Source organism: Hyaena hyaena, unplaced genomic scaffold (genome assembly GCF_003009895.1).
Source record: "Hyaena hyaena isolate Hyena2069 unplaced genomic scaffold, ASM300989v1 scaffold_59, whole genome shotgun sequence".
Lineage (NCBI taxonomy): Eukaryota > Metazoa > Chordata > Mammalia > Carnivora > Hyaenidae > Hyaena > Hyaena hyaena.
Window position 1 is genome coordinate 2,096,228 of NW_024080691.1, and position 26,871 is coordinate 2,123,098.

The 26,871-nt window shown below is 38.9% G+C and overlaps 1 protein-coding gene and 1 long non-coding RNA gene across 2 annotated transcripts in view; one reads left to right on the forward strand and one right to left on the reverse strand.

Annotated features, from left to right (window-relative positions):
- The window catches only part of LOC120231622 (prolylcarboxypeptidase), a 72,409-nt gene that overhangs the window by 6,828 nt on the left and 38,710 nt on the right, over nt 1-26,871 (forward strand). The window lies entirely within an intron of this gene.
- On the reverse strand, nt 1,154-26,549 carry LOC120231623. The gene is made up of 4 exons (XR_005528365.1): nt 26,457-26,549; nt 16,715-16,811; nt 1,337-1,460; nt 1,154-1,217 (listed from the first exon to the last, which is right to left on the reverse strand). It is a non-coding gene; the product is annotated as an uncharacterized LOC120231623 (long non-coding RNA).

Below are 26,871 nucleotides of genomic sequence, written 5' to 3' on the forward strand. Positions count from 1 at the left end.
GAAAATGACCTTGATGATATGTCTTATCTTATTTGTCTTCATTTTCCTAGGGCATTGCACAGTGCCATCTACATAATAGTTCTTTTTTTTTTTTTTAATTTTATTTATTTGTTAGAGGAAGGGGTAATAGCCCAGAGAAGAAGAGAGAGCATTCCAAGCAGGCTGCATGCTATCAGCATGGATCCCAATGTGGGTCTTGAGAACCATGAACCCATGAACCATGAGATCATGACCTGAGTTGAAATCAAGAGTCTATGCTTAACTGACTGAGCCCCCCAGGTGTGTCTACAAAATAGTTCTTAATAAAGATTTTTTTGAATGAAAAAATTGGCTAAAAATTAAAATGAATAAGGAGTAAGAGGAGGGAGAATAAAATGAAACATGCAGTATATAAATGTCTAATGCACTGATAATATTGATAATCTGCTACTGTTGATTGAAAACTTTATATGCTCTCAGTTTTTTGTTTTTGTTTTTAAAGTTTATTTATTTATTTTGAGAGAAAGAGAGAGAGAGAGTGTGTGTAAGCAAGGGAGGGGCAGAAAGAGAGGGAGAGAAAATCCCAAGCAGGCTCCACACTGTCAACACAGAGCCTGACGTGGGGCTCTAACTCACGAACTGTGAGATCATGACTTGAGCTGAAATCAAGAGTCAGACACTCAGCCAACTGAGCCACCGAGGTGCCCCTTATATACCCCAAGTTTAGAGTACTTAATAGACATTCATTTATTTAATTTTTATAGCAGTCCTATGATGTAGATGCTATTATTATTCCACTTTATAGGTGAGAGAACAATCATATAGAAATGTTGAATTACATGGTCAAGATGTGCTAATTATCTGTCTCCTCATTTTGTTTTTCTGAAAATAAACTCTAACAAGCTTCTAGTTCTAAAATAAATGTCATAACCTTGCTTGTTATACTAGTTGGGATAGGCTAGGTTATGTTGCTGTAGCAGAACTCCAAAAGTTTAGTGACTTAACTCCCTGAAAATTTATTACTCAATTTGTATTTCCATTGGGGTGAGCAGAGGGTTCCCTTATTACATTCACTTTGAGGCTAAAGGACTTATGGAAGCTTCCTTTCAACATATACTTTCATGATCACCAGAGCAGTGGAAAAAAAATATGGAATGATAATAAGTGTTCCAGTCTAGAAATGGCACATGTCACTTTATTTTGTAACTCATTGGCCCAAACAGGTTATATTGCTGCATCTAAGGACAGAGTGGGGAGATAAAAAAAATACTGATTCTGGAGTACGTGTAAATCAAATAGCACTAATGACTACTGTACTCAGCCAGTTTCTTAGTCACCCACCCATCCACCTACTCACTGTTCATCTAATTCCTTTTATATGTCAGGCGCTGGACTAGGTCCCAGGAAGGCAGAGATGATTATATCCTGGAAGACCTCGCATACTTGTTGGCCACTTCAGTAACACATACTTAAGCTTGTATCTGAAAAATAAGGAAAAGGACTGATATATTTGTAATGCAGATTACTTCAAAAAGTCCCTGAAGTGAGACTGGTCTACTTAATATTTTCTTGCTCAACTTACCCTTATCATGGTACTTCACTGACCTGATATATATACCAGCAATGTATATATCAGCAATATATATATATTGCTTCCTTTAGCCCACATATATATATAGGAGCATGTGATAAATAAAGGAATTTATTTATTCACACTGTCATTCAGTAATTGAAAAAATTGTTTTGTCTGTCTTTTTCATAATAAAGGAAACAAAATTGATATAGAGATTTATGTAAAAAATCTGATGTATGCTTTGTAAGTGTTCATCAAAGGGACAATTTTGCATTGGCAGTGTGTATGTTATTGGGGAGTTTATAAAAATTGTTTTGTTTTATGTTTTTTATTCTGATTCACAATTTAAGAAGAGTCATAGTTATTTATGAGCAGTGAATGAATAAACATTTATTGATTGTCTTCTCTGGGTCAGGTATTATTTTAAACTCTTTTACATAACTGTTTTTAATTATTACCATCACTTTTAGAAACAGATACTTTTTAAAAGTTATTTATTTATTTTGAGAGAGAAAGAGAACATACAGGGGAGGGGCAGAGAGAGAGATGGAGAGAGAGAGTCTTAAGCAGGCTCTGTGTTAACAACACAATGAGGCTGAGTCTCAAGAACCATGAAAGAGATCATTCATTCTTTACAACAATCCTGTTAAATATCATGCTCATTTTTTAGAGGTGAAGCTATGAAAGTTTAGAAAAATCAAAAGAAGAAACATTCAAAGTATCCCACTTGTCAATTTGCTGGTTTCTTAATCCCAAATTGTAAATGATTTATCATATATCCATAAAAGGGAATATTATTATCTTTTGAAAATGATGGCCTTGAAGTATATCTGGTAATGTGGGGAGTATATCTGGTAATGAAAATGCAAAATAGAAAACTTGAACGTACAATGTATTTCCAAATTCATTTACTCAATTTTTGTTATGTTTCTACTTTTTGCAAGGCACTCTTCTAGGCACTGGGGGAAGAACATTCAAGGCATAAAAAAGAGTAAAGTGTTCCCTAAGGTGTTCCTGGTGGGAACAACTACAGGGAGGTCATTATGGCTGGAAGGGTGTAGGAGAGAATAGTAGGGGATAAAGATAGTGAAGAGGAAAAAGAACATAAATACTTCTCTAGCAGAGAAGAAAAGTAAATGGCCTAGGAAAATACAGTGTGATGCAGACAGCTTTGAAGTCTCCTACATATTAGTAAGACCATTTGACAGGCTGTGTTTTTCTCTACCTACATTTACTTTCTTCGATATGAGTGATAAGTTGTTGGAAAGTTCTTTTTAGCCAGGATTATCCTTTTGCCAAATCAGTAAAAGAAAGTCAGAGAGATAACATGAGGACTGAGGGGCATATGGAAGAGAGTAATTTACTCATTGGCCATGACATTTAAGCCAAGTCAGAAAGGGAGTGAGGATGGGGTGAGAGACAGTGAAAGGTAGATTATATGAAGTTGACGGTCCTCTTTGCTTCCTTCAGTTCTCACTCTACTGCAGTCCTCATGGGTCACATTAATCACCTCTCCTCCCATCAAGCCACTTTTCTGCTCAGAGCCTACAATCGTTCCTTATTGTTTGCTTTATTTAGAGTAAATAACATTCAAGGAATGCTATAGCATTCAAGGCCTTCCACTTTGTGACCCCAACCCACCTTTCCAGTGTGTTAATCTGTTCTTCACACATGCTCATTCTTTTCCTGTTTCCGTGCTTTAGCCCACATTGTTCCTTTGGCCCAAGTACCTTTCCCAATGCAGTCCCTGCTTTACCAATCCCATCCATTCTTTAAGCCGCATCTCAGATACTGTCTACCTCCTTCATGAGGTATTTCTTAATATCCTGGAAAGTGTATGATCAGTCCAATCTTTGTAGTTCTCTCATGACATGTGTCTTATTCTAACCTTGCCTTAAAATCTTTTGCACCCTTGTCTTACTCCCTTTTTAAAGCAGGAACTCTGTTTTGTAAGTATCCATAGTCCTCCATAGCATGCTGCCCATAGTTTTACGTAGTTTTTAGAGTTTTAGAGAGTATCATCTTTACAAATGCTTGTTGAATCTGTATCTTTCCCCCATTCCCTTTTCCTGCTTCTCTCCATATTGAGGTAAAGAAGGTGTGTGTGTGTGTGTGTGTGTGTGTGTGTGTGTGTGTGTACGTACAGGGAGGGCTATAGTATGGAAACTTGAGTCTCAATTGTCTAAAATCCTTTTGGGAAACACTAGAATGCCAGGCAAATAAAAACAGCCCACTTCTTCACATTCTCTTATTTTGATGATCTGGAAGCTGTAACTAGTTATCTGTACTGACCCTTCTCCTCACATATGTACAGAGAAAGAATAACGGGAGGGAGTGCAGCAATTTCTGTTTGCTCTTTACGTTATGTATGGTGAGGGCCAGGGAAAGGGTAAAGAATGAAGATATTCTTAAAGTCTACTTCTGTGGCTGTTGTATACTGCCCATATTTATTAGAGAGCTAAGGTAAAAGGCAGTACTTTTTATGATTTGGGTTTTGCATTTGCAAAAAGAAGCCAGTTAGCTATGTATATTTGTAAATCCTTACTTTCTATTACTTATGTGTCAGTTCCAAGTTGCCACACAGTGCTGTGCCTGGAGAGGATCAACCGTTGTGTCTCTGTCAAGCTCACAATGTTCTCTTTCTTGTTGCTCATGTTATGGGGACCACCCACGTGGGTCAGGGAAAGGCAGATTTATTAAAGTCCAATTTCCTTAGGAAATACATGCTTTAAGGAAGTAGTTTGTTGCGAGATCTACAGTGGAGTCCTGAGTCTTGGGTATTAGAGAAATCTATAAGCAGCAGCGGTGGCAAAGCAGAGACGGGGAAGCTGAGCAGGAATTAGGCAGGAGAAGGGAGATGATAGAGATTTCTGTCCAGGTAGAGGGTGTATCATGTATAAGATCCTAAGGTAGCAAAGAGCAGTCCATGTTGGAGGAACTGAAAGTTCAGTAAGACCGGGAGAGGCAAGAGGTGGGCCGTCAACAGTGTGAGGTCAGTATTGTCACTATTTCCATTTGCACACGCATGGTATGGCTATTCCATCTCTGAATCTTTCTTTGACTTTAAGAACATAACTTAGTGTTGAAGTGATAAGTGGCAGAGCACTGCTCTGCTGACCAGAGTAAATGCATTCACCTTGTGACAGGTACTGCATAAGTGCTCATAGTATATTATCTTACACCTTGCAAGGAGGTACTACATTTCTTTTTATAGAGAAATAAAGGGCTCAGAGGTCAAATAATATTTCTGTGATCACGTAGCTAATAAGTGGTCGTGCCAGGATTTAAACTGGGCTCTGTTGACATCAGAGCCCTTGATCAATGTTGCTTCTGTGCTAGCTGTATTTCTGGAATAGACAGAAATGTGTATAATTAATGCCCTAAATTAGAGATAGTGTGGAAGTCACATTAAAATTTTTTTCAATGTTTATTTTTGAGAGAGAGAGAAAGAGAGAGACAGAGTATGAGTCTCTTTTCTGCTCAGAGGGGCAGAGAGAGGGGGTGGCAGAGGTTCCAAAGCAGGCTCTGATGCGGGGCTCAAACCCACAAGCTGTGTGATCGTGACCTGAGCTGAAGTTGTACGCCTAACCGACTGAGCCACCCAGGTGCTCTGGAGGTCACACTTGTTAAGGAAACCTAGATTAAACAGTAATAAAGTAGAAAAAGAGGAATCTTAATTCTCCAGCACCAGGTTGGATACTTTTGGAGAGAAAAAAAATCATAATGGAGGTTTTATCAACACAGAACTTTCTTCTGACTTGGCCTTTGTGTTACAGAAAGAATACTTTTACATGAATGGGCTTTAAATAAATGAACCATGTTAACAGCAGAAGGGAACTATGAAACCTTATAAGATATAGACTGTGAGATGTTTTTGGGTGGCTCTATACATTCTAGCCTAAAAGGATTCACTGATGAATCCAAAAAGGTGCAATCCAAGGGAATAAAGGAGGAGACTAAAGTGGTAGAGCAGGAGTGAGGTCACTCCTTTAGAAATTGTCCCTATAAATTCGATGCTCAGTACAGTTTACCCTAGTTCCATTAGGAAATCCTCCTTTTCAAGCTTTCCCAACAGTCTATGTACAAAATTGTGTTTGGAGTACATTGAAGTTCACATAAATGTTCCTCATCTATGCTGCATGGACTGGTCACTGCTGTATATTCATCTTCTACTCCACTTGCATGTTCCTCTCTTTTCCAGTAACTCAAAGAAACAGAGGTTACCCTTTGGCACTTGGGTTTTGAAAGTCTTCCTTGATTAGAAAGTCAAGTTCAGGGGTGCATGGGTGGCTCAGTTGGTTGAGCATCTGACTCTTGATTTCAGCTTGGTCATGATCCCAGGGTCATGGGATCAAACCCTGCTTTGGGGCTGTATGCAGAGCTTGGAGTTCTCTCTCTGTCTCCCTCTCCCTCCCTCTCCCTTTGCCCCTCTCCTCTGCTTGTGCTCTCTTTCTCTCTCTATCTAAAATAAAATAAATTTAAAAAAAAAAAAGAAAGTTCAGTAAACCAGACCTAGGTATTTTGTTTTCTATAAAAGCCTGGAGAGTAGTCTCATCTTTAAACATGGTGCTTAGAATGATAGTGTTATTCTTCTGTTTAATAAAGTGTTATTATTTTAAAGGATATTAGACTGAAAATTTAAGCTAATACCTTTAACTACTTTTATGAGAAACCTGACTGTTTGAATCATGATTGTAATTATATTATTCTGACACCTAAAAGGAAATAAGTAGTGCTTTGAGAGGTAGATTTATAATCTTCAGCATATGAGGTGATGAAAATGATGTCAGATTATTTTAAAATTCTTTAGAAATGGATATTCAATCAAGTTTTATTTCTGCGATATGTACTTTTCCTCCAAGCTGTTTAATTCATACAGAGATGAATGTGTACTAAAGGTATATTGCACTGTCATAGCACTGGGTAGAAAGTCAAAAGCAGAAACATATCACGTATCTGGCCACATGATATTTGGTGTGTAAGAAGCTCTTACTGTCACCAAGTCATTGCCTTTTTGCTGTCTTCAGTTCCATAATTGCAAAGTTTTTTCTTAATCTTACCTTGCAAGGTCATATTGTTTTAAGTGGCGAAACCAATGTTGCACTGTATGTTGACTAGGACTTAAATAAGAGTTTGAAAAGAAAAAAATATTGTTTTAAGTGAATAGTTTGAACAAATTGCTAAAGTTTTATGTCACAACTTCTTTTTCATAAGTAGTACTATTAAACACATAGCATACCATTGTATATGTCTTTGCGTGTATTTGGCACTGGTTTTAGACTGGGGAGGCGCATGCTGATAAAACCTACTCTACAAAATGTCTTAGTAATACATCAGCTCCTTGCTAGGCACTTGGCATTCATGTATCACCTAACTTGATCAACATAAGAGCTAAGATAGGTAATATTTTTTTTCATTTTATGTATAAGAAAACAAGCCCAAAGACATGAAGTAACTTGTTCAAATAGCTTTAATAGTGGGCGGAACTGGCACTGAAACCCAGATCTGTCTGCAAATTCCTTTCTCATTCTGTGACACCATAGGACATTCATTTATGGTTTTCCGGAGCAGGGGGAAGCAGTTTTTGAAAGATAAGCTTGGTGCTGGTCAGATTTTATTAGTGCAAAAGCGTGTTTCTGTGTATGTACGCATTTAAACCTTGCCACACACTGGTATTTTTGATAAGTTTTCCTGATGGCATATGACTAGTGTGTTTGGCCAGCATCATTGTGATTTAATAACCTAATTTAAGCAAGGAACTACAACCCAAACAATGACTCTGATTCAGCTCATAGGAAATTGAGGAAGTACTTGTTATCATTTGTCAGTGAATTCTTATTTTTATGCAGTTTGAACCGTGGGTCAGACTGCAAACACTATCCTTTAAAACTGTCAGAAACCTTTGTCACTTCCTGAGCACTGATGGCCTTTTCCTTCGCGGGAGGAGCAGCTCATGCAACAATTTCAGAAAGCAGTGATGATGACTCCCTTCTCCTTCTCCTAGGATGCTTCCTTTCTCTTAAACAATTGGCTTGAAATGACAATGACTGGTGTGGGTAATACAGATGCAAACAGGCTTTTTGTTTGCCTTTTTATATAGTGTGATTTCTAGAAAATGACCACTGTTTAAAAGGGATGGGAATTATATTTGCTGACTAGCTCTCCATGATCTCTTCAAGGGCAGCAACCTTGGGTCTCATTCATCTGTAGATCTGAGGAGGTCTAGTACCAAGCTCTGTACATGTGGAACTGAGCTGATAGAATGACTCTGCATGTCATGTCCTCTGTTATTGAAAACATTAAATGCAAATATCCAACATTAGGCAAGGTACAGAAAAGCCTATTGCTGTTGCATACACCCAGTGCTTTGGTTCATCTCTGAAGAATTTGAGTGTAATATGATGGAAATGAATGTTGGCCAAGATGCTAGGGGACTTACTCTCCAAAAAATATGGTCATGGTCTTTAAAGATTTCCAAAAGGGCTTTTTGCAGTTAAATTCTGTAACATTGCCAAACCCTTTTCTTGGTTTGAATTTATAGTCATTTATCTATAGTCTTTGTTCTCTAGATGATCTGCCTTCATTTCATACTCCAGCCAAGCATATACATACATTTATTCCTTCCTGTTGGTATTCTTCTGAAGATTTATTCTTTAAATACTTCTTTGATCTTCAAGACATCTGGCTTGTTTAGGACTTGCTTGTTCCCTTCTGCTTCCATTTCACACTCCAAATTCATTCACTGCCCTTTCTTCATCTTTGCTTACACACATCTAACAAGTGCAGGCAACTCTAGTTGATTTGTGAATTCCATGTACTTTATTTTTAAATTCCAAACTGCCTGACCCCATGTTTCCCATGATATGTTGATTGCCCCATTCCTTGCTCAACTAGTGTAGGCTTAGACAAAACAAATGAATTTTAGGATCAGCCTTTAAAAACGTAATCAGAGAAGTAAATCTCCTAGAAAAGAATCTCTAATATTTATCATATATTGTTATTTATTATTGACACTGTGTGCCAGGTATTGCACATTGGTCATGTCATTGTTTTGTATACACTATGCTGGGATGTGGCTGATACAGTACTGGTATTTCTCTACTTAGAATGGTTTATCTTCCTCCTTTCTCTGCCTGGCACCCTTGTCCATCTTTCTGGGCTCAGGTCTTCTATCACCTTCTCTGTAAAACTTTATGGGACTGCTTTATTTCTCTTCCCAGGCTGGGTATTGACTACTGTTCCCTTTGTGCCTTCCATTGTACTTTATAAATGCTTCTTTTGTACTCAGCTACTCTGGGTTGCAAGATTTGTTTATATGTTGGTCTCCGTATTAGAATGGGAATAGCCTGAGTGCTAGGACCACACCTATCAGTGTATTCAAAGTACGCCCTCAACAGTGGTTTAAATGAATTAACTGGCCCAAGCTGAGGTGATTACTCCCTTTTCTGAGTGCTGTTAATGCTTGCTTTTATTTATATTTTTGTCTAGTACTACCAATATGACATAGACACTGTCCAATCAGAACAGAAGCTAATCAGAGCTGAGGGTGCTTGCAGTGCTGTGAGTTAGTTCTTTAAACCTGAGGTCTGGAGAGGGAACTGGGACAGCAGGATCGGCGGGCACAGAATGGGGGCAGGCATCACTCAAGGTACTAAGATAATTATTTGCCAACTGGTATAGAAGGATTACAATGTTTTAACTGGCTTAGTATCAGCCTTGGTTCTTCCAAGTAGTGAGTGCCTCAAGAATAGGATGCTGCTTATACTGGTTAGTATCTCTCATATGGCTATCTACTTGCAGCTGAGAGGTATGGGTATTCAAAGTAAGTTAAACTTTTATAATAAATATTAATGTCATTACATAACATTCCCTTCTAAAGCCCCTTTGATTTTTTTCACATTGCTGTTAATGGCACTAACCTCCTCCTGGTCATCCAAGATTAGAATATTTTGGAATCATCTGATTAATTCACCTTCACCTCTACACAAAGTCTAATTAGCCACCACGACCCTTCCAGGATTCCTTCTTAGTTCATGCCACTTACTTTGCATGTTCAGTGTTACTAGCTTTTCTCTACCCACACAGCTCCGAGCTAAACTATTACAGAAGCCTCTTCAGTCCCTTTGTTCTGTTAGCCTCAGTCCAGGCCAGCCTGCAGTGTGTTTTTTTCTTCCTTCCTCTTTTCTAATCCAGATCTTTAATGGGTTCTGCTTAAATCCCACCTCCTTAGGGAAACCTTCTCCAGTTGACCCAACCTAGTATCAGCTATCCTTCCCAGGGCTCCCCTAGCACTTATTGTCTGTGGCATTCATTAACTATACATTAACTTTCTGAAGTGGCTCTTGTTGCCTGAACTGAAATTATACTTTGGAATGTGATTTAACAGGTAGTTATCTCTCAAGTAGAAAGCATACATTCCCTAGAATTAATACACCCACTGGGGCATAATGATTCAGGACATTTGGAGTTTTAATAGTTTCCTGATAATTTAAAATTCTGTAGCCAGACTGCTGAGTAGCATGCAATTTATTTAAAAGAAATGATGACTATGACCTGCTAACTTGAGATAGCCCATGAATGGATCACAACCTCCTTTTTATGAAACACTAATGTAGACTATATGGGCTCTACAGAGATGGATGTTTCTACTACAATGGAGAGGTAAGGCCTAGAAGCAAAAATCTTTACTAGGGTGAATGTCACTTATTGCAAGAGAGATATATAGCACAAGATTTCAGATAAAGGAGCATTGCATGCTGATAACTACTTCCTATTGTAGGAAGAAGATTCCGTTTGGGAGACAGGGACTTGATATTTCTTAGAGTTTCCTTGGTAGTTAAGTCATTCCTTTTAAAGTATTTTTGTTTGTTTGTTTTTTGCAAGGGCAGATAGGAATAATATACATCCATGTCCTCTTTCTTAAGAAAAAAAATTTATGTTTAATTTTGAGAGAGAGTGAGCCAGCGCTTGAGTGGGAGAGGGGCAGACATGATCCAAAGCAGGGTCCAGGCTCTGAGCTGTCAGCACAGAGCCCAATGCAGGGCTCAAACTCATGAAATGTGAGATCATGACCTGAGCCAAACTTAGATGCTTAACTGACTGAGCCACCCAGGCTCCTCTCCTCTTTCTTTAAAATTTTATTCCATTTCTAGTATTATTAATATACAGTGTTATATTAGTTTCAGGTGTACAATTTATTTTTCAAATGATACAACAATTCTTCACATTACTCAGTGGCCATTATGATAAGTGTACTTTCTTTTTTTTAATGTTTATTATTGAGAGATAGAGACAGAGCATGAGCAGGGGAGGGGCAGAGAGAGAAGGAGACACAGAATTTGAAGCAGGCTCCAGCCTCTGAGCTGTCAGCACAGAGCCTGATGCAGGGCTTGAGCTCACAAACCATGAGATCATGACCTGAGCCAAAGTTGGACACTTAACCAACTGAGCCACCCAGGCGCCCCTTGATAAGTGTACTCTTAATATCCCCTTCACCTCTTTCACCTGTTGCCCCACTTACCTCCTGTCTGTTACCATCAATTTTTTTTTCTATATTTAAGAGTCCATTTTTTCTTAGAGTTTATTTATTCTGAGAGAAAGGGAGAGAGTGAAAGAGAAAGAGCTAGTGAGCATGGGGGAAGACCCAAAGAGAGGGAGAGAGAGAGAGAGAGAGAGAGAGAGAGAAAATCCCAAGCAGGCTTTGCACTGTCAGCCCTGACATGGGGCTTGAGCCCACAGATTGTGAGATCATGACCTGAGCCAAAACCAAAAGTCAGAAACTTAACTGACTGAGCCATCCAGGTGCCCCAAGAGTCTACTTTTTGATTGTCTCTTTTTTCTTCGTTTGTTTTGTTTCTTAAATTCTGCATATGAATGAAATTTAATGGTGTTTGTCTTTCTCTGACTTATTTCACTTAGCATTGTATTTTCAAGATCTATCCATGTTGTTACAGATGGCAAGATTTCTCTTTTTAATGGCTGAGTAATATTCCATTGTGAATATATGCACCACATCTTCTTTATCCATTCATCTCTCAGTGGACATTTGGGTTGCTTCCGTAATGTGGCTATTGTGAATAGTGCTGCATTAAACGTAGTGGTGCATACATTCTTTGGGTAAATAGCAATGGATTATATGCTAATTCTATTGTTAATTTTTTGAGAAATCTCTATACTGTGTTGCACAGTGGATGCACCACTTTGCTTTCCTGCAGTAGTGTGAGAGGGTTCCTTTTTTTCCACATGCTCACCATCATGTGTTTCTTATGTTTTTGATTTTAGTCATTCTGACAGGTATAAGGTGATATCTCATTGTGGTCTTGATTTGCATTTCCCTGATGATGAGTGATGTTGAGCATCTTTTCATATGTCTTGGCCATTGTATGTCTGTTTTTGGAGAAATGTCTGCTGCTCATGTCTTCTGCCCATTTTTTATTTGTATTACTTGTTTTGGGTGTTGAGCTGTATATATTGGATCCTAACCCATTATTGGATATGTCATTTGCAAATATCTCTCCCATTCAGTAGGTTACCTTTTGTTTTCTTGATTATTTCCTTCGCTGTGCAGAAGCTTTTTATTTTGATTTAGTCCCAATAGTTTATTTTTGCTTTTGTTTCCTTTGCCATGGGAGACATCTTGAAGGATGTTGGAATGATTGATGTCAGAGAAATTACTGCTGTGCTCTCGTCTAGGATTTTTATGGCTTCAGGTATTGCTTTTAGGTTCTTAGTTCATTTGAGTTTATTTTTGTATCTGGTGTAAGAAAGTCATCCAGTTTCATTCTTTAGCATGTAGCTGTCTAGTTTTCCCAATACCATTTGTTGAAGAGACTGTCTTTATCCCATTGGATATTTTTTCTGCCTTTGTTGAAGATTAATTGGCCATATAATCATGGGTTTATTTCTGAGCTCTCTGTTCTGTTCCATCTGTTTTTTTTTTCTTTTTTGTGCCAGTACCATACTGTTTTGATTCTTACAGCTTTGTAGTGTATCTTGAAATCTGGAATTGTGATACTTCCAGTTTTGTTACTCTTTTTCAAAATTGCTTTGGCTATTCAGTCATTTTTGGTTCTGTATGAATTTTGGGATTATTCTAGTCTAGTTCTATGAAAAATGCTGTTGGTATTTTGATAGGGATTGTAGTAAACCTGTAGATTGCTTTAGGTACTACGGACATTTTAACAATATTTGTTTTCCCAATTCACGAGCATGGAATATATTTCCATTTGTATCATTTTCAATTTCTTTCATCAGTGTTTTATAGTTTTCAGAGTACAGGTCTTTCACCTTTTGTTTAAGGTGTATTGTTTTGTTTTTGAGAAAGAGCAAGCACACGATTTCATAAGTGTGAGATCATGACCTGAGTGAAATCAAGAGTTGGACACTTAACTGACTGAGCCACCCAGGCATCTGTCACCTCCTTGATTACGTTCATTGCAGTTTTTGCAATCAACAAAATAAAAATTTTATATTTTTTTAAATAAAAAATATTTATTTTATTTGCAAAATAAAAAATTATTTTCTATGCAATTTTAAATGGGACTGTTTTCTTAATTTCACTTTTTGCAACTTCACTCTTAGTATATTTAAATACAACAGATTTCTGTATATTGATTTTGTATCCTGTGACCTTACTGACTTTATTTATCAGTTTTGTAGTTGTTTTGGTGGTCTTTAGGGGTGTGTGTGTGTGTGTGTGTGTGTGTGTGTGTGTGCAGTATTATGTCATCTGCAAATAGTGAAAGTTTTACTTTTTCCTTACCAATTTGGATACCTTTTATTTCTTTTTGTTGCTTGGTTGCTGTGGCTAGGACTTCTAGTACCATGTTGAATAAAAGTGGTGAGAGTCAACATCTTTGTCTTGTTTCTTACCTTAAGGGAAAAGTTCTCTGTTTTTTCCCATGATGTTAACTGTAGGTTTTTCTTATATGGCCTTTATTATGTTGAGGTGTGTTCCCTCTAAACCTACTTTGTTGAGGATTTTTATCATGAATAGATGTTGTACTTTATCAAATGCTTTTTTTTTTTTTTGTATTTTCTGTGTGATCACTGATATAATCATGTGGCTTTTATCCTTTTTCTTGTTTCAGGTTGATTTGTGAATATTGAACCATCCTTGCCTTCTGGGAATAAATCCCACTTGATTGTAGTGAATGATTTTTTTAAATATGTTGTTGGATTTGGTTTGCTAATGTTTTGTTGAGGATTTTTGTATCTATATTCATCAAGAAATATTGGGCTATATTTCTTTTATTTGTAGTGTCTTTATCAGGTTTTGGTATTAGGGTAATGCTGGCCTTGTAGAAAGAATTTGGAAACTTTCCTTCCTCTTCTTTTTTTTTTTTGGAATATTTTGAGAAGAATAGGTATTAACTCTTATGTAAATGTTTGATAGAATTCACCTATGAAGCCATCTGGTCCTGGACTTAACATTCATTTTTCTTTATTCACCATTTTGTTTTTCTTCTCAGTGTTTATGTGCTTGCAAAGTAGCAGAGCTTATATTTGAGATTTCCTGACTTAGACTGTATTTCTAAACATTAATGAGCAAAGCAGAATACTGTAAGGGTGAAGATTTATTTCTTTTATAATAGTCATGCATTTTGAGGCCAAATAAAAATGACTATTTTAAAAATGGGGAGCTCTGGGGTGCCTGGGTGTCTCAGTAGGTTGAGTGACCGACTTTGGCTCAGGTCATGATCTCATGGTTTGTGAGTTCGAGCCCTGAATCAGGCTCTGTACTGACAGTTCAGAGCCTGGAGCCTGCTTCAGATTCTATGACTCCCCCTCTCTCTGCCCCTCCCCTGCTCATTCTCTGACTCTCAATAATAAATAAACACTAAAAAAATAAAAAATAAAATAAATAAAAATGGGGAGCTCTAAGAGGTACTAGGCTATGGGATGAAAATATTACTTGTGAATAGTTTACCTTGTCATTGTATGCTGCTTGGATTGTAGTTTTAAAGGGAGATAATGTCCTATTTTAAGTAGTTTTGGGAGATTATAATTATTACTCTTGAGTAATTTCCTTCAGAATGTGCTGTTTGTTTTTCGTTAACTTTGCTTTTTAAATGAAATGAACTTTTGAAGTTAAGATTTCCTTGGTTATATTCTTTATGACAACGCTCTTCTCTTATAGAAGATCCTTTATGTAAATTTTACCTTTCATTATTTTTACTGCCTTAATGAGAACATAATTGCTACTGGGGAAAATGTATCATCAAACTGCTTTTAAGATTTCCCAGGGATCAGGACACCTGGGTGGCTCAGTTGGTTAAGCGTCCGACTTCGGCTCAGGTCATGATCTCATGGTTCATGGGTTTGAGCCCTGCATTGGGCTCTGTGCTTACTGCCAGCTCAGAGCCTGGAGCCTGTTTTGGATTCTGTCTCCCTCTCTTTGACCTTTCCCTGCTCATGCTCTCTCTCTCTCTCTCTCTCTCTCTCAGAAATAAATAAAACATTAAAAAAAAAAAAAAACGTTTCCCAGGGGTCATATGAACTGTTGTGAAAACATCCTTAAGGTTGTAATGTACGTGTGTGTGTGTGTGTGTGTGTGTGTGTGTTTAATACCACAAAGTGTGGGCCATCTGGGTGGCTCAGTTGGTTAAATGTCTGATGTCGGCTCAGGTCATGATCTCGTGGTTCATGAATTTGAGCCTACGTCAAGCTCTGTGCTGACAGCTCAAAGTTTATAGCCTACTCTGGATTCTGTCTCCTTCTCTCTCTGCTCCTCCCCCACTCATGCTCTATCTTTCTCTCTCTCTCTCAAAAATAAATAGACATTAAGAAAATATACCATAAGGTATAATTACTGATGGCTATCAGTTATCAGGGTGTATTTGGTATAATTTGGAGCCTCTGCTGTGGTCAGGGATTTATATAAACACTACCTTGAATCCTTACAATCTTCTAGGGCAGATATTAACACCCCTTTTAAAGATGAGGCAACTTAGGTTCAGAGATGTGAAAAAAAATGTACTGAAACTCACCTAACTTGAAAAGTGGCACAATTGACATTTCAACTCAGTACTGTCAGGTAACAGCTGGGCTTTTTCCACTGGAGAAGCAGCCACTCTCTAGGCCTAAGGTTGTCCTGGAAAATTTTGTGGAGGGGACACTTCTTAAATGAATACTCGGACAGATGGAGGATGAAGTAGGGAGTTTTCTGTAATGGCATGGGTAGGAGAATATTCCAGGCAGGGGGAAATTCGTGTGCAGTGGCCTGGAGACTTGAGAAAGCATATTATGTCAGACAGGTTTCTGAATTATGAAATAGGAAAGGGACAAGAGATAGAAGATGAGGTTGGAAAAGAGGTGGGCAGGGCCCCAGTAGAGGCATTATCATGTCCTCTGAGTTTGCCTTCATTGCAGCCTCCTATACCAGCAGTTAGATTGTGTCTCCTCTTTGCTGCGATAACAAACATCGTGTGCTACCTGCATTCATAACGGCATCCATTGTGTAGAAATAGTTTCATTGCTTGTTTGTCTCAACTGGACTGTGACCTCTTTTAGAGCAAAGACTATGCCTTTTATCCCTGTGTTTGCTGTAGCCAGGAACATGCAGTAGGCTGTCAGGAAGTAGTGGGAGGATGAAAGGGCCATGTCCTTCCTGAAGAGAATCAGTATTGAATTGGATTTTAACATGATAATTTTTGGATCTGTTCATATTTCCTGAGGCTAACACATCTGATAGAAAGATAACGGAGTGTCACTGGTAGACAAAAGGGGTGACAGCAGAGTTAACTGGTTCAGGTTCAGGTAGGCCACTTGGTCCTCTGGTGTCACATTACACTTCTCACTTTTTCTTTGCAATTCAACTCAACAGTCATTGATTGAATAGTGCTATACCCATTGTGCTTTGTGTTGTGGGGGTTCAGATGTGAACAAGGGAGAGGAGGCAGTATGATGTAGTGGGAAAAATCACCTTCATTAGAATTTTTATAAAGAACAAATGAGAGAATGTACATTTAGGCCTTAGGTGCAGGCTTTGCATTATTCACAGGTGCAAGTGGGACTAATACAAATCATTTTGATTAACAGATTCTAACATCTTATATAGGGTTACTTTAGTTTTGGGTTAATAATAGTACAGCAAGTATAGGATATGTGTCTATAAATAACTACCATGAAAGACTACATTTGAGAAATGTCAATTAAAATTACCATAGAAGCACAAAGAAGGCAGGATGGCCAAGGACTGCTTTGCGTAGAAAATGGCATCGATTAGAATCCCCTGGACGTCTTCATACCTCATAAAAGGCTATGGAGATTAAAGACTTAATTAGCTGTTATCTGCCCTGAGACACCCTTCTGACCATTGTATTAAAATTAGTTGTACGTCTGTTTTCTGTTACGGTTTCTGAGTGTTTGTGTCTTTGCTTATTTGTTGTCTGTTTCTATCATTAGACTAAGCACTGTAAGGCAGTGACCATATCTAGCTCGTCCACTGTTGTCTCTGTAGTACTTATCCATGGTAGGCACTCAAGAAATGCTTTTAAATGGATAAATGACTGTAACCACTCACTGTCACTTCTCTGTACATCCTATTAACTCTGGGAAGTTGCTATTCAAGATGGTGACACAATGGCAAAAGCACCTGAAAGTAATCAAAGAAGCAACTTGGTGGTGTTTGAACTTGTTGTCATTGTTGTGAGTTTTTTGGTTTCAGCTGAGGATATCCTTTTCCCTTTCCTTTATCTTTATTACAGGGTCCTTATCACTCAGACCGGGTGAATGCTGAAAACAATGAGTAGTCCATAGAGTGTATTTTTAAGTTGATGATTAAAGGTCTCTAGAGACCATGTTATAGTGAAATCGGGACTGAGAACTTTGACGTTGGAGTTCCCCTGGAGGAAGAAGGTTAGGCAGCTACTTTTCTTCAGTTGCTTCCTTTTGTGGATGCTTTTTATGTGAGGATTTCATAAAGTTTAATATTTTGGAATGCTAAAAGCTTTTAAAATCTTGTATTATTTAATGTAATAAATATCATTCACTTTAAAGCAATCTCTGAAAGAAGAATGCTGTAGACTTTTGTGTCAGTGATTCTCACAGTGGACTCACAGGAGGGCCTCCATGGGGGAGGAGGAGATGCATTTTAGCATGTTGTAACATGTAACAGAGGTAACAAGGTAAGGATCGTGGTCCCTGATGGCTCATCAGAGGGGAACAGAGGCCATAAAGTTTAAGAAATTTGGAGTAGGGGCGCCTGGGTGGCTTAGTCGGTTAAACATCCGACTTTTGACTTTCGCTTAGGTCATGATCTCACGGTTCGTGCGTTCGAGCCCCGCGTCGGGCTCTGTGCTCACTGCCAGCTCAGAGCCTGGAGCCTGTTTCGGTCTGTGACTCCCTCTCTCTGACCCTCCCCTGCCCACGCTGTCTCTCTCTCTCTCTCTCCTAGAAATAAATAAAAAACATTAAAAAAATTTATTAAAAAAAAGAACTTTGGAGTTGCTCTTTGTACAGTTTCTTTAAATAGTTTTGGAGGAAAAAGGTGGAAATAGAATCTACTTTATAAACTTTCATTACATGCTAGGAGGAGCCTGATGGCCTCGGAACTCTTGCTTCAGTTTAGTGGAGCTGTTACGGTTTAGCATGCCCGCAGTCAGGGTCAGTGCTGAATCGGTTATTAAAGACCGGCAGTGGTGGTTCCAGTGGTTCGAGAGACTTTGTTTTGTTGATTGCTGTAGTGCATACACTGCTGATACTACACACTGGGCCCTTCTCCACTGTGACCTTTCTTGAGTATATTATGATTTTGGAAAGTGAACATCGTTATAGGTGTTATATATAGCAATTTATTTATTTTTTTTTTCAATTTTTTTTTTTTTACAAATAGTTTATTGTCATGTTGGTTTCCATATAATACCCAGTGCTCATCCCCACAAGTGCCCTCCTCCATGCCCATCTCCCCCCCCCCCCCACACCCATCAGTCCTCAGTTTGTTCTCAGTATTCAAGAGTCTTTCATAGTTTGCCTCTCTCCCTCTCCCCCACTATTTCCCCCCTTCTTCTCCCCCTTGGTCCTCCATTAAGTTCCTCCCAATCCTCCTATACGTGCAAACATATGGTACCTGTCCTTCTCTGCCTGACCTATTTCGCTCAGCATAACACCCTCAAGGTCCATCCATGTTGCTACACATGGCCAGATTTCATTCTTTCTCATTGCCATGTAGTATCCATTGTATAGATAAACCACATCTTCTTGATCCATTCGTCTGTTGATGGACACTTAGGCTCTTTCCATGTTTTGGCTATTGTTGAGAGTGCTGCTATGAACATTGGGGTACATGTGCTCCTATGCATCTCCAAAGAGGACATCCAGATGGCCAACAGACACATGAAACGATGCTCAGCATCCCTCCTCATCAGGGAAATACAAATCAAAACCACACTGAGATACCACTTCATGCCAGTCAGAGTGGCTAAAATGAGCAAATCAGAGAACTCTAGATGCTGGCGAGGATGTGGAGAAATGGGCACCCTACTATATACAGCAATTTAAAAGAGATCTGGGCTGGGGTGCCTGGGTGGCTCAGTTGGGTAGGCTCCTGATTCTTCATTTTGGCTCAGGTCATGATCTCACGGTTCGTGAGTTTAGGCCCTGTGTCGGGCTCTGTGCAGGCAGTACAGAGCCTGCTTGGGATTCTCTCTCTCCCTTCTCTTTCTGCCCCTACCCTGCTTGTTCTCTCTCTTGAAATAAGTAAATAAACTTAAAAATTTTTTTAGAAAAAGAGAGATCTGGGTTAAAACTTAGCTTATTTATCAGCCTTGCAATGATCTCTTATGTGGACCTTTTAGTAACCTATTTATTCTTTCTCCCTTAAAATAAATTATCTCCAGGCTAGCCTCCACAGAACAGCCAGAGTGATCTCTTTAAGACATGGATCAGAACAAGTCTTAAAGGTCTTAGGGCAGGGTGGGGTGCCTGGGTGGCTCAGATGGTTGTGCCTGACTTCAGCTCAGGTCATGATCTCATGGTTCATGGGTTCGAGCCCTGCCTGGGGCTCTTCATTGACAGCTCAGAGCCCGGAGCTGCTTTCAGACGCTCTGTGCCCCTTCTCTGCTTGTGCATGTGCTCTCTCGCTCTCTCCCTCTCTCTCTCACCGCAACCCCCCCTCCCCAAATAAATAAACTTAAAAAAAAAAAAAAGCTCTTAAGGCTTCCCATTGCTCTTAATGTCAAATTTAAACTCCCTACCCTAAGCCTCATCCTATACGCTTCTCCACCATGCTCCAGGTGGAGCAACATGCTATGCCCTTTCTGGCCTCTGGGCTTTTGTATTTTCCATTCCTTATTTCTGGAATTCTTCCCCTGGCTGGCTCCTTTAGGCTTTACCATCAATGCCTCTCTATGGAGAGTACTTTTGTGTCAGTTTCTTAAGGCTGTTGTAACAAAGTACTACAAATGGGAGGCTTAAAGCAACAGAAATTTGTCTTGTGGCAATTCTGGAGGCCAGAAGTTCAAATCAAGGTTTTGGCAGGATTGGTTTGTTTTGGGGGCCCAAAGGGAGAATCTATTCAATGCCTTTCCTAGTTTCTGGTGGTTGCTGGCAATCCTTGGTGTTCCTTGGCTTGTAGATGTGTAATTTCATTGTCTCCTTCTGTTGTTACATGGCTGTCTTTCTTTTGTTCATCTGTACCTTTACGTGGCCCTCCCCTCTCTGTATTTGTCTCTGTGTCTCTTCTCATAAGGACACCAGTGTATTGTATTAAGGGCTCATCTTGCTTCAGCATGACCTCATCTTAACTATTTACCTCTACAATGACTCTATTTCCATATAAAGTCATATTCTGAGGTTCCAGGAAGAATATGAATTTTGGGGAGTTGAGGGGAGGCACTGTTCAACCCAATACACCTTTCCTGAACTCTTCAGTTTAAAGTAGGCTGTAGTAGTGGAGCTATATCTATAACTATACTCACAAATTATTTATTTCTGTCTGGTGGTACAAAAGGCACTTCATTAGACCACGTTTCATGCATTTTACTCAATTCTGGACATGCCATCCATGAGAGGAACATAACTGAACTAGGATGTGAGTGGGGTTATGAACATTTCAGAAATAGTGTTATATGGGTGAGAAACAGGGTTGCTCTGTTGAAGAAGATCTGAGAAATCATCTGCAGGAGGGGGAGTACAGAAGTTTCAGTGGTGTTACTTATACCGCAGGCCTGTGGTCCTGTATGTGGAAAGCATGGTTTTGCCTTTTTAGGGGTCGGGCTGGGATATTTCTTTTTTTTTTTTTTTTACACTATACCAGATACCAGCCTCCATCTTCCAGAAGTTCCGGCATGGTATACAATTGTAACAATGCTACCAGAAGAATATTTTGTGTGTTCAGAAGCATTCAGGACACTAGAGTATAAAGGAAGAAAAATAATGGTACCACATCATATTATATTTAACAAAGCAGGAGAATATGAATGTGTAAAGCTTTGTTTGGTAACATACAGCATTATATAACTTATATAAGATTATCATTGAAATACTTACATATTGTATATGTGAGTTCTGTCAAGATTTTTTACTCCATGAAATGGAATAAATCTAACAGAGTTTAGATTCCGTTGTAACTCAGCAAGTGGATTTCGATAGCATTTGTCTATGGTATAGAGAACCTCGTGTTTCTACATGTTCATGGCTGCGTGGAGATCAGGGATGATCTCAGGTCTCTTTATCCCTGTCCTTCTATCAGCCTCTTTATGAAATTCCCATCCTAGTTTTATACAGCTGTTGAACGTCTCTACTCCTACTCCTGGGTCGTGGATCTCTGCTGAAGCAAACCGACAACTAGGCCAGTTTCTGTGCGTGCAAATTCAGCCCCCACCTCAGAGACCCTCTGGAGGCCGAAGCATCAGTTTCTTCCTTCTTCCATGTCACACTTTTACCTCTATGTTCAAATCATTGCAACACTATGCTCTTTTAACACATAGTCCTGCCCCCTACTTCACTGATTAAGAAACTAAGGTGTGTTAGAGGCATTTTACTACAACCCCTTCAGTTTCTTCCCTTTCCATCTAAAAATGTAACTCCTCCTGCACCCATGTGTTTCCCAGTGGAGGAGAGATTCTCCCTCCATCTGTGCTGTTGACCCCATTCTGTCTTGCATCCTTGGAATCCCCTTGCATCATGATATGCCTCTTTAGCTACAGTTTCAACTGCTCCCTCTAATCACTTTTTGCTCTTGGCCAAGATACCTCTTATGTGTGTCTTCCTTCTTTATAAAACTCTGTTGTTCAATAAATGTGTTTTACATATTGATCAAATCAACATTTTATAGTACATTTGGGTTTACCAAATACCAGTATGCTGCTGAATGAGCCACTGTGATACACATTTTACAGGAAGCCGTCATTCGGGTTAGATAGCTGTGCATTGGCTGAGAGCTATACCTTTAAATCCTTCCTGGCCCTAAAAATTGTGACTAAACCCTGTCACAAGGTCAGGTATATTTTAGGTTATATACTTCAGAAGAATGCTTATTAGTTTTCCCCCTGCCCTTCCACCCAGATGCTGGTCTATTGTCTATATTAATTTCATACTTCTTTATCTTCCTGTTTCTACTCCCAGCAGAGGGCATGCAGTTCCTGTGTCCTCAGCATCCTGGATAAGGCTAAACTGTTGTGCATTGGTTTTAAATTTTATGTTTGGATCAAAAGGCACAGCCACCTAGTGTTCTGCAACTCTTCCAAAGCCAGTAATAGACTCATGCAATAAATAAACCTGCACAAACTTATTCTTAGGCACTTCTATTCTCTTTGCTTTGAATCGTGCTGTTCTCTGAACGCTTGTTGGGTCTAATTTTATACGAATAGCAGAGCTGGGATGTAGGCATGCAATCATTCATTCTCTGTATATTGATCTTCTTTTATGTGCCAGATATTATACTAGTCACTGGGGATTTAGTGGACAAACCAGACAAAGGTCTCTGCCTCATTAAGCCTCTATTTCCTCTATTTCCAGTGAACCAGTTTCATTCATTGTTGGTTTAGAGAGGCTCAGATTTCAGGTAGGTTTCTCTTTATAGGAAGATTTTCATTGCTACATCTGAGGCAGCCTGATGAATATAATCTGATCTCCCATTTCTTCCCCTCATAAATTACATACCTCCTGCCGTAAAACAACAGCAGTTCTTGAATAGGCTTGTTATGCATAGTTTATCTTGCTTCCCTTACTTGAAATGCTCTTCTGTTTCTTCTGTACCTGAAAAAATCTTGTTACTCTTCAGAGTTCAGCTTGGATATTTCCTCTTTGATGAAGCCTTGCATGATTGCCTTAGGCGGGATGGTAACTATTGCTTGTGAGCTCCCATAACCCTTTGTAGAACTTAACTACACCATCCTGTGATTGTTTATTAGCATGTTCACCACTTTTGTTAAATTCAAAACTTGACAGATGAAATTGTATTTTAGTTCTCTTAATGCCTGTCATTTAATGAGTACTCAATACATATATATGTGTGTGTGTGTATATATATATATTTTTTGTATGTTTTTTGTGTATATATTATATATATATATTTATAAAAAATATATATATTTTTTTAGAGAGGGAGAGAGAGCATGAATGGGGGAAAGGGGGAGAAGTAGAGAGAGAGAATCTTAAGCAGGCTCCATGCTCAGCATAGAGCATGACACAGGGCTCGATCCCATGATCTTGGTATCGTGACCTGAGCTGAAATCAAGAGTTGGGCACTCAACCAACTGAACTACCCAGGTGGCCCTTAGTACATATTTTTGAATGAAATAAAATCTAATATGGATGTTATTTAGTGCAGTCTAATTTCCATATGATTATAGTGAAATAGAAATGTAAACACATATACTTTATAAAATAATACATATATCTTGGAGGATATCTTAAATGTTTACAAGTCTATTTTGTTGATTACCTTACACATGTAGAAAAACACGCCATCCTAATTCTAGAATCCCCTTATTCTCTTCTACAGTCACTTTCACCCTACAAGAATAACCACTATTCTGATTTTTAAAAGCATGAATTTTTGAGCCTGTACTTTAAGAAGGATGTTGAATGCCATATTTAAATTATGTGACTATATCTATATTTTAAAAAGAGATTTGGGGCACCTGGGTGGCTCAGTCGGTTAAGCATCTGACTTTGTCTCAGATCATGATCTCATGGTTCATGGGTTCGAGGCTCACTTTGGGGTCTCCACTGACAGCTTGGGGCCTGGAGACTGCTTTGGATTCTGTGTCTCCCTCTCTATCTGCCCCTCCCCCGCTTATGCTCTGTCTCTGTCTCTCAAAAACAAACATTAAAAAAAATTTTTTTTAAAGAGAGATTTAAAATGATTGGCATCACCGTGTCTTAGTTTTTTTCATTTAAGACTTTGGACTTGATATCTAATCTGAAATGTTATGAATCTAATATATAAAACTAAATAGGCTCTCCCACTTCTTATACAACAGCGCCCTCTGACGGTGCAACATTTCCTAAGATGTATGTATGTAGTCATCACAGTAGTACTTTCTAATTTCAGAGCTTAAGCTGTGGCCAGGTAACTCCAGTGGTACAAAGCTTGCTAAAGCCAAGTTGATCATGTGACTTACTGATTATGTGATGCTTACACAGAGTTAGCCAACAGATGATGTCAGAATGGCTCTTTCCATACTTTGATGATTATTGATAGTGCTGCTATAAACATTGGGTGTATGTGCCCCTTTGAAACAGCATACCTGTATCCCTTGGATAAATACCTAGTAGTGCAATTGCTGGGTCATAAGGTAATTCTATTTTTAATTTTTTGAGCAACCTCCACACTGTTTTCCAGAGTGGCTGCACCAGTTTGCATTCCCACCAGCAGTGCAAAAGAGATCCTCGCCAACATCTGTGTTTGACTGAGCTGTTAATTTTAGCCATCCTGACTGGTGTGAGATGGTACCTCACTGTGGTTTTGATTTGTATTTTCCTGATGATGAATGATCTTGAGCATTTTTTCAAAAACATGTTATGTTTAGGGGCGCCTGGGTGGCTTAGTCGGTTAAGCGTCCGACTTTCGCTTAGGTCATGATCTCGCGGTTCGTGGGTTCGAGCCCCGCATCGGGCTCTGTGCTGACTGCCAGCTCAGAGCCTGGAGCCTGTTTCAGTCTGTGACTCCCTCTCTCTCTGACCCTCCCTTGCTCACGCTGTCTCTCTCTCTCTCTCCTAGAAATAAATAAAACATTTAAAAAAAAAAACATGTTATGTTTTGATTTACTGTAATGTTTTAGGTGTTTCAAGGACAGGATATTTCCACCTCTGTTTTAGCAGTAGAGCAGAGAGTATTTTGTTTTTGTAGAATTTTGTTAATTTAGAATGTTTTCCCTCCATGGGGCCTACAGTTCTTGGTCAGAGGAAAAGGGAATTACTGAACACTGTACAGTTATTGGAGAGGGTGCATGAATCCATTTTCTTGACAAGCATATACTGTTTTTTCAAATGTAATTAGATGCTGTTGTGTATTCATTTATACCAGTATTAAATTTATATTAGCTTCTCCTGTATTCTTTCTCAAGCAGTGATTATTAAATAGAACATGTGTGAAAATTCTAACATTAAGAAGACTTCATACATAAAATTGTGAGGAACCACTTATTAGAAGAATTGAACCGAATTCATTTAATATTTATTAAAAAAATGTTTTCTAAGTGGGGCACCTAGGTGGCTCAGTTGGTTAAGTGTCTGATTTCGGCTCAGGTCATGATCTCACAGTTCGTGAGTTCAAGCCCTGCATCAGGCTCTGTGCTGACAGCTCAGAGCCTGGAGCTTGCTTTTGGATTCTTTCTATGCCCCTCCTGCTCACACTATGTCTCTCTCTTTTTCTTTGTCTCTCAAAAATAAACATTAAAAAATTTATGAAGTATCTTTTTTTTAATGTTTATTTTTGAGAGCCAGTGAGAGCATGCATATGGGGAGGGGCAGAGAGAGAGAGGTAGACTGAGGATCCAAAGCGGGCTCCTCATGACAGCACAGAGCCCAATTCAGAACTCAGACTCATGAACTGTGAGATTATGATCTGCGCTGAAGTCAGACACTTAACCAACTGAGCCACTCAGGCACCCCTAAAGTATTTGTTTGTTTGTTTTTAAATCTTTATTTATTTATCTTGAGAGAGAGGAGGAGGTGTGTGAGCTGGGGAGGGGCAGAGAGGAGGGGGAGAAAATCCCAAGCAGGCTCTGCACTTTCAGCGAAGAGCCCAGTGTGGGGTTTGATCTCCTGAACTGCAAGATCACTATCTGAGCCAAAATCAAGAGTCAAATCCTTAACTGACTGAGCCACCCAGGTGCCCCTAAAACATCTGTCTTATACAGGTACACTGTGGTAGCTATGGTGTTCTTGCTTTTCTAACTTTCCATTTATAAATATAGGAGACTGGATGGTCTAAATTTTTTCTACAGTGGACTCTTCAATATCATCCCTTTTCCTTCCTTCCCCCATGTCATTTTCTTTTTAAATAAATAATTTATTTCTAATAGTTTCCTTTTTAAGATTAGGGGTAGGTTACCAAAAAAGTATGGAAGGGGGGAATACAATTCTCTCTCCTGGTTAATATGCACAGAAGGGTGTGTGCAGAACAGTGTCTTGTTATACAGAATGATGATTTTATTTGAAGGGTATATCTGAGGAAACTTCTACCTTGTTAAAATGGAGACTAGATCTGCTAAGGATGGCAATGAAGAGAACATCCCTATGGGAAGGGAAGGATGGTCCTTTCTCTTAGACTCACCTTCCTCTTGGGGAGACTTGGACCATTTCCTTTGTCATCACCATACTATCCTCAAGAAGTATTGATCTTATTTTAGCTTTGGGCTACCTCCTGTATGAGGGATAATTTACCTTAGTAGGATTCTACTTATAGATATCCAGCCTCCTTCAACTATAGACCCATGGCCTGCCTACGCCTTACCTTTCAGGTTTTGGTTCCTTCTTTGAAAACCTGTGTCCTTCCAACATGAAGGTGTCTTTTCCTTCAGGGGAGATCAACCTTGCCTAGAAACAATGTGTCTCTACTTAGGAACTCTAACAGAATGTAATTCCACAGTTCCAAAATTCACAGGGTATACACTCAAGTGGAAGAAAGGGCGTCTTATTTCATTTTAGCATCTTTGGATTAGAATTGGAAACCAGAGAGCCCTCTTTCAAGGTACTGTGATTTATTGGAAGTATGAGTCCATTTTTTTTGTCCTGTATATCTCTGAGTGTACTTTTCATATCTTTAGTAAAATTTCAATTAGCTATGATCATATATCTGGGTGCATAAATAAAACTGTGTACTAAGTTTACTAAAATGAGAGTCTACTGTGTAAGAGTGTACTTTTTAA